This window comes from Rana temporaria, chromosome 1, assembly GCF_905171775.1.
Source record: "Rana temporaria chromosome 1, aRanTem1.1, whole genome shotgun sequence".
Taxonomy (NCBI): domain Eukaryota; kingdom Metazoa; phylum Chordata; class Amphibia; order Anura; family Ranidae; genus Rana; species Rana temporaria.
In genome coordinates this window covers 646,658,738-646,666,792 of record NC_053489.1, presented here as the reverse complement: position 1 = coordinate 646,666,792, position 8,055 = coordinate 646,658,738, and positions in this window count along the sequence as shown.

Here is an 8,055-nt window from a genome sequence, read left to right as displayed (position 1 = left end):
CAATGCACCGCACCATACTGCAGTTTGGCGCATGCAAGAATGCGTGCACTTGAAGATGCGTAGGGATCCACTAAAAATTTATGTTTCAGTGTGTGTCGGGAAAGTGCGTGATTTTGTGCACGTTCCCAAAAGCAGTAGCTTTAGTGTCTCCAAGAACGCAGGTCAGCTTTTCGTTTACCATTATGCCGTTGATCCTGGTTTTAATGCCTTTGAAAGGTACAATTGTTTTTTTTCCAGACCAAGCAGATTATTGCTCTTGCACATGACTTGCCAACTGCTGGTTAGCTTCTCATTTCTCATTATGCCATTGATCCCGGTTTTAACTTTTTGGAAGGATATCATGTTTTTTTCCAGGCCAAGCAAATGACTGCTCTTGCTCAAGACTTGCCAACTGCTGGCTGCAAGTGGTAAACATGAACAGTAGCTGATAAAAACATAATGTACTTCCTATTCCTTATAATAATACATAAGTGAAACATACAGTGGCGTCACTAGGGTTGGTGTCACCCGGTGCGGTAAAACATGGTGTCACCCCCCCCCCCTCTGTCTAGGCTGCCCAGCACCAAGCAGGCAGCGCACGGGCACGGGGCGCACCCCAAACCAGCCCCTGGAAATGATAGTATAGGGCAGTATAGTGACAGGTTAGGGTAGTATAGAGTGGTATGGTGGCAGGTTGGTGTAGTGGGGTGGTATAGGACAGGTTAAGGTGGTATAGGGCATGTTGGGGTGATATAGAGTAGTTTGGGGTGGTATAGGGCAAGTTAGGGTTGCATAGGGCAGGTTGGGGTGGTATAGGGCAAGTTAGGGTGGTACAGGGCAGGTTGGGTGGTATAGTGCATGTTAGGGTGGCATAGGGCAAGTTGGGATGGCATGGGAAAGGTTGGGGTGGTACAGGGCAAGTTAGGGTGGCATTGGGCAGGTTGGGGTGGTATAGGGCAAGTTAGGGTGGCATAGGGCAGATTGGGGTGGTACAGGGCAAGTTAGGGTGGCATGGGGCAGAGTGGGGTGGTACAGGGCAAGTTAGGGTGGCACAGGGCAAGTTGGGGTGGCATGGGAAAGTTTGGGGTGGTACAGGGCAGGCTGGGGTGGTACAGGGCAGGCTGTGGTGGCACAGGGCAGGCTGGGTGGTACAGGGCAGGCTGGGTGGTACAGGGCTGTTTGGGGGGGTACAGGGCAGGCTGGGTGGTACAGGGCTGTTTGGGGGGGTACAGGGCAGGCTGGGGTGGTATAGGGCTGTTTGGGGTGGTCAAGGGTAGGCTGGGGTGGTACAGGGCAGGCTGGGTGATACAGGGCAGGCTGGGGTGGCACAGAGCAGGCTGGGGTGGTACAGGGCAGGCTAGGATTGCACAGGGCAGGCTGGGCATGTCAGCTAAAAAAAAAAAAACGGGATGGTGTCACCCGGTGCGGACCGCACCCCCCTAGCAACGCCTCTGGAAACATATACAAAGAAAAACCCAATCCTTCCCAGGGGACAAACATACATAAATAAAAAAGACAAGCAGAGTTTTTCAGCAATCAAAGCAACTTTATTAACAAGTTCATATAACTGTGATTAAAGGTGCTATATTATTGTGTGGGAGGCACGCTCGACTTGGCTTTAAAAATATGCATTAATTAATACAGTGTATCAAGGACAAATTATGACAAACACGCAAAACAGTAGGAAGATTCCACATCTGCAGTTTTGTCACATAGATCATTCAAAGACAAACAACTGCCTATAGCAGACTGGATCTATACAAAAAGTGTAATTATCCCAGGCTGCTAATAGCAGGTTTCAGTATGTTTCCCTTATCCCAAATCCTCATTTTCCCCTACGTGAAGGATGAGCCGCTAAAGGCACTTTGTCTTATGATAAAATGCATGGCAAAGCCAAAAAAAACACCTTTGCTAAGTTCCCTTCTTCATTATTAAGTAGAAGTCGCTCAGGCAAAGGCGTGATGTTAAGGGACTTTTTGCTGGTGACACACAAAGGCAATTAAAAATGTGTATTAAATTAGAGGGTACAGAATCCTCATTAGCATGACGGAGGTAATCCCTGCTCTGCTTGAGTAGTCTAAACTAGATTGATAAGCAGACCCTGGCAGCTTGGATTCATGGTCTGCATGGGATGGCTGCTGCTTCTTTCTCATGGGTAATGTATGTATCAGGAAAGAGAAAATAAACAATGCTGTGCAAATGAAACGGGATGTGGAGAACACGCGCCATGGCACAGACCGTCAGGATCAACAAATAAAACAAGTATTTAAAGCGAAACAGTCACAGTTGGGATCATGGAGGAATTTCCATTTTTTTTGTGCAGGCTAACCTATTAAAGATTTTTAATTGTCCCCTTACCTAGGGGGTTTGCCTTGTCTGATAGCAACTTGCTGAGTGTCTGGGCCAAGAGATCCCAAGCTCTAATGTCATCAACAGCCCAATTTTTCGTTTCCATAATATTTTATTAAAGGGGTTGTAAAGGTTTTTATTTATTTTTTTAATAACAAACATATCACACTCACCTCCACTGTGCAGTTCGTTTTGCACAAAGTGGCCCTGATCCTCTTCTTCTGGGGTCCTTCGGCGGCTGTCTCGGCTCCTCCCCGCAAGAGCTAACCCCCGTTCTGAGAAGAGCTCTCTCAAAGGAGTTAGCTTGCGGGCGCGCTCCTCTGTGATACAGTGGCGGCATAGCCGCCAATAATATTACTCGCCCCGGCGCGCCGCGTCATTAATTTGATTGACAGCAGCGGGAGCCAATGGCTGCGCTGCTATCAATTTTCAATTAAGAGTTGTCTTGAGCTGGGGGAGAGCATCCCGGGATCACGACCACGGAGTTTCGTGGTTCAGATACGTAAAACGGGGGGGCTGGGGGGCCTGAGAGTGCCTGAGAGTGCAAGGTGTTTTTTCACCTTAATGCACAGGTGTCTTCCCTGCCTGGTCTCTAGGTTCCCCTAGACCACAGATCTCAACTACGGCCCTCAAACTATTGTGGAACTACATGTCCAATGAGGCATTGTAAAACTCTGACATTAACAGACATGACTAGGCATGATGGGAATTGTAGCTCCTGAGAAACTGGAGGGCCACAGTTTGGAGACCTCTACTCTAGATAGACAGCCAGCAGCATTCAGCATGAATTACATTAACCACTTCCCGACCGCCGCATGTACATATACGTCGGCAGAATGGCACGTACAGGCACATTGACGTACCTGTACGTCCCTGCCTAGACGTGGGTCGGGGGTCCGATCGGGACCCCCCCCCGCGACTTGCGGCGGTCGGGTCCCCTCGCGGAGCAATCCGGGACGACGGCGCGGCTATTTGTTTATAGCCGCTCCCTCGCGATCGCTCCCCGGAGCTGAAGAACGGGGAGAGCCATGTGTAAACACGGCTTCCCCATGCTTCACTATGGCGCTGCATCGATCGAGTGATCCCTTATATAGGGAGACTCGATCGATGACGTCATTCCTACAGCCACACACCCCTACAGTTGTAAACACACAGTGTACACCAAATCCTACAGCGCCACCTGTGGTTAACTCCCAAACTGCAACTGTCATTTTCACAATAAAGAATGCAATTTAAATGCATTTTTTGCTGTGAAAATGACAAAAATCCCAAAAATGTGTCAAAATTGTCCGAAGTGTCCGACATAATGTCGCAGTCACGAAAAAAATCGCTGATCACCGCCATTAGTAGTAAAAAAAAAAAATAATAATAAAAATGCAATAAAACTATCCCCTATTTTGTAAACGCTATAAATTTTGCGCAAACCAATCGATAAACGCTTATTGCGATTTTTTTTACCAAAAATAGGTACAAGAATACGTATCGCCCTAAACTGAGGAAAAAAAAATGTTTTATATATGTTTTTGGGGGATATTTATTATAGCAAAAAGTAAAAAATATTGCATTTTTTTTTAAAATTATTGCTCTATTTTTGTTCATAGCGCAAAAAATAAAAACCGCCGAGGTGATCAAATACCACCAAAAGAAAGCTCTATTTGTGGGGAAAAAAGGACGCCAATTTTGTTTGGGAGCCACGTCGCACGACCGCGCAATTGTCTGTTAAAGCGACGCAGTCCCAAACTGTAAAAACACCTTGGGTCTTTAGGCAGCAATATGGTCCGGGGCTTAATTGGTTAAGGAGCAAGAATAAGAAAATGAATACAAACCCAGCCCAGAGCCCTGTGTATACTGAGAGTCCAGCCCCAAACCCTATTCTGGGAAATGGCATGAGGGCACTGTTCTACACAACATGGGAATGAGGATGGGGCCACTGTTATGCTCAACATGGGAATGAGGGTGGGATCACTCTCCTACTCAACATGGGAATGAGGGTGGGGCCACTTATGCACAACATTGGAATGAGGGTTGGGTCACTGTTACGTTCAAAATTGGAATGAGGGCGGCATCACTCTCCTACACAACATGGGAATGGGGATGGGGCCATTCCTGCACAAAATGGGAATGAGGATGGGGCCATTCCTGCACAACATGGGAATGAGGGTGGGGGTCACTCTCTTTCACAACATGGGAATGAGGGTGGGCCACTGTCCTTCACAACATGGGAATGAGGGTGGGCCACTGTCCTTCACAACATGGGAATGAGGGTGGGGCCACTGTCTTTCACAACATGGGAATGAGGGTGGGCCACTGTCCTTCACAACATGGGAATGAGGGTGGGGCCACTGTCTTTCACAACATGGGAATGAGGGTGGGCCACTGTCCTTCACAACATGGGAATGAGGGTGGGCCACTGTCCTTCACAACATGGGAATGAGGGTGGAGGTCACTGTCTTTCACAACATGGGTATGAATGTGGGCCACTGTCTTTCACAACATGGGAATGAGGGTGGAGGTCACTGTCTTTCACAACATGGGTATGAATGTGGGACACTGTCTTTCACAACATGGGAATGAGGGTAGGCCACTGTCCTTCACAACATGGGAATGAGGGTGGGCCACTGTTCTTCACAACATGGGAATGAGGGTGGGGCACTCATGCACAATATTGGGTGAAGTAGGGTATGCACAACATGGAAATAAGGATGAGCCCATTGTCAGGTACAGCACCTTGCTATGTCCACAGCTCTCAAAGAAAATTTAAAATAAAAAAATAAATAAAAAGTTATGTGAACATAAACATAGCAGAATCCACATCACACCTCTTTACTCACACCCTTATTATTATTATCATATATTTGTGGCATGAAATTTAGGCACGATTCCTTTTCTGATATAATTTTTAAGTCCGATTTGCATTTTCGGTTCTAGCTTATATGCATTTAAACTTATGGTTTTCCTATTAATATTCATGAGCAATTTATGGTGTTAAAAATTGAAGTAAGCTTTTTATGCCGTGGATTTTAACAGCCTTTTTAATGCGCGGTACATAGTGGCACTTTACGTTGAATTTCATGTGTATTTGATTTAAAATCAATTTTTTTTTTTGCAATTATCTGATATAAGTTAAAATAAAATGCACATAGAAGCTCACTTTATAGTCACATAAAAATAAAAATAAAAACATTCAGGCTGGTAAATGGGTTGCTTATGGCCCAAAATGGAAAAGTTTGACTGTGGGTTTAAAGCTAAACTCTAGGTACATATATAAAAAATAAATAAAAATCAGTTATCTATTTAAAAAAAAGTATTATAAAAGCCAAAAAGTGTAAGGCCCCGTACACACGTCCGAGAAACTCGACGAGCAAAACACATTGTTTTTCTCGTCGAGTTCCTTGTTCGGCTGTCAGAAAACTCGTCGAGCCAAATGTTCCCATTGCCCAACGAGGAAATAGAGAACATGCTCTCTATTTGGCTCGACGAGTTTCCCGACGGGTTTCTCCGTGAAAAGTGTACACATCGAGTTTTGTTGCTGGATTCTGCCGAGAAAACCGGTCGTGTGTAACCGGGGCCTCAGTGTTTGAATTTAAATTAATGTCAGCCTCTTGAAATACCCTACACAGGCAACACACTGTGAGGCAGAGGGGCATCACTAGGGCCAAAGAAGGTACTATAGTATATACTGTATGTGCTCATAAGGAAGATGGTGATTAAAGGAAAATGATGAGCTTCTCAGTTTCCTGCTGCTCTACCACTATCCAATCACAGGCTGGGGACAGTTAGGTGACCAGGCAGTTTTACTAAAGAGGAACCTTATCCCCATTATATATTATATATTTTTCCCTTCTTACCCAATGCTAGGTTGTCCTCAATTCACACACTTTCACCTGCCCAGCAAATCCAGTGTTGCCCTGCCATGATCCACATTTAGCTGTCATGCACCCATCTTTTCCCTTATAGCAGGGGTCTCCAAACTGCGGCCCGAGGGCCAGATGTGGCCCTTTGCTAGCCTTTATCCGGCCCTTGGGGCACTATTCCTCCCACTGACACCAACAATGGGGCACTATGTTTTACACTGATACCAATGATGGGATACTATTCCTCCTACTAAAACCAATAATGGGGCACTACTCATCCTACTGATCACCAACCCTGAGGCCATATTTATTCTTACTGATGCTGGACTAGGCAAATTTTCAACCCCTGCTGGCCACAATTCGGCCCTTCTAAAGTCTGAAGGACAGTAGACTGGCCCTTTGTTTGAAAAGTTTGGAGACCCCTGACTTATAGCATCAGGAGCCAGATAGCCGACCCTGAAGATGTGCCATCAGGCCTGCCTTTCTTCTTTGTCTGAAGGATGGAGACCAATGCCTCCTGGCATATGCGACGCACATATCCCAGATAAGAACCACATAGATAAGAACCGCACTCCAATATGCACTCCTCCCAGCCTCGTTATTGGATCATCCATATTTCATACACAACCATGGTGTCTCCACCCAAAGGAACCATCTCCTCCTTGAAGCCTTTCACCTCATAGTGGCTTGATCAACATATCCCACTGGTGATCAAGACACTATTTGATGAAACGCATCAAAGAGGAGATGGTTTCTTTGGGTGGAGGCACCATGGCTGTGTATGAATTATGGATGATCCAATAAAGAGGCTGAGAAGAGTCCAAATCAAAGTGCCGTTCTTATCTTTTCAATTTTCACCCTCCATAATTTTATTGAGTTGTCTGAATTTAGTACATCTTAAAAAAATGCATGGGCCGGATTCAGATACAATGGCGTATCTGTCCGGCCCACGTAACGTATCTCTGATACGTTACGCCGCTCTAACATTGGGCGCAAGTTCTTTATTCAGAAAGAACTTGCGCCCTTAGTTATGGCCGCATAACGTATGTGTTGTGGCGTAAGGCCGCGTAAGGCCGCGTAATTCAAATGGGGATGTTGGGGGCGTGTATTATTTATATCTAACTTGACCCCGCGCTTTTGACGTATTATTTGAACGGCGCATGCGCCGTCCGTAAAATATCCCAGTGTGCATTGCTCTAAATGACGTCGCAAGGACGTCATTGCTTTCGACGTGAAGGTAAATTACGTCCAGCCGTATTCGCGAACGACTTACGCAAACGACGTAAAATTTCAAAACTCGGCGCGGGAACGACGGCCATGCTTAACATTAGCTACCCCTCATATAGCAGGGGTAACTATACGCCGGAAAAAGCCGAATGCAAACGCCGGGTGGTCGTTTGTTTTTGAATCGGCGTAAATCCTCATTTGCATATTCCTTGCGTAAAAATACAGAAGCTCCACCTAGCGGCCAGCCTGGAATTGCAGCCTAAGATCCGACGGTGTAAGACACTTACACCTGGCGGATCTTAGGGATATCTATGCGTAACTGATTCTCTGAATCAGTCGCATAGATACGACCGACGGAACTCAGAGATACGACGGCGTATCAGGAGATACGCCGTCGTATCTCTTTCTCTCTATCTCTTTAAAAACACATGGAGGGAATGTTTCTAAAACTGGTGCAGGGACGAAAGGATCCAGTAAGCCAAAGCAGATCCATTTTTTTTTCCTTACAGTAATAAAAAGCTATGCATTATTAATTTAAATTAACTAATTAATAGCAACTATTTGTTCAAACGTTGGCAACTATTCTTATTTCCAATTAATTATGCTTGATTTAGCCGTGCAGTGAGCAGGTCCTACTTAGGAAGAC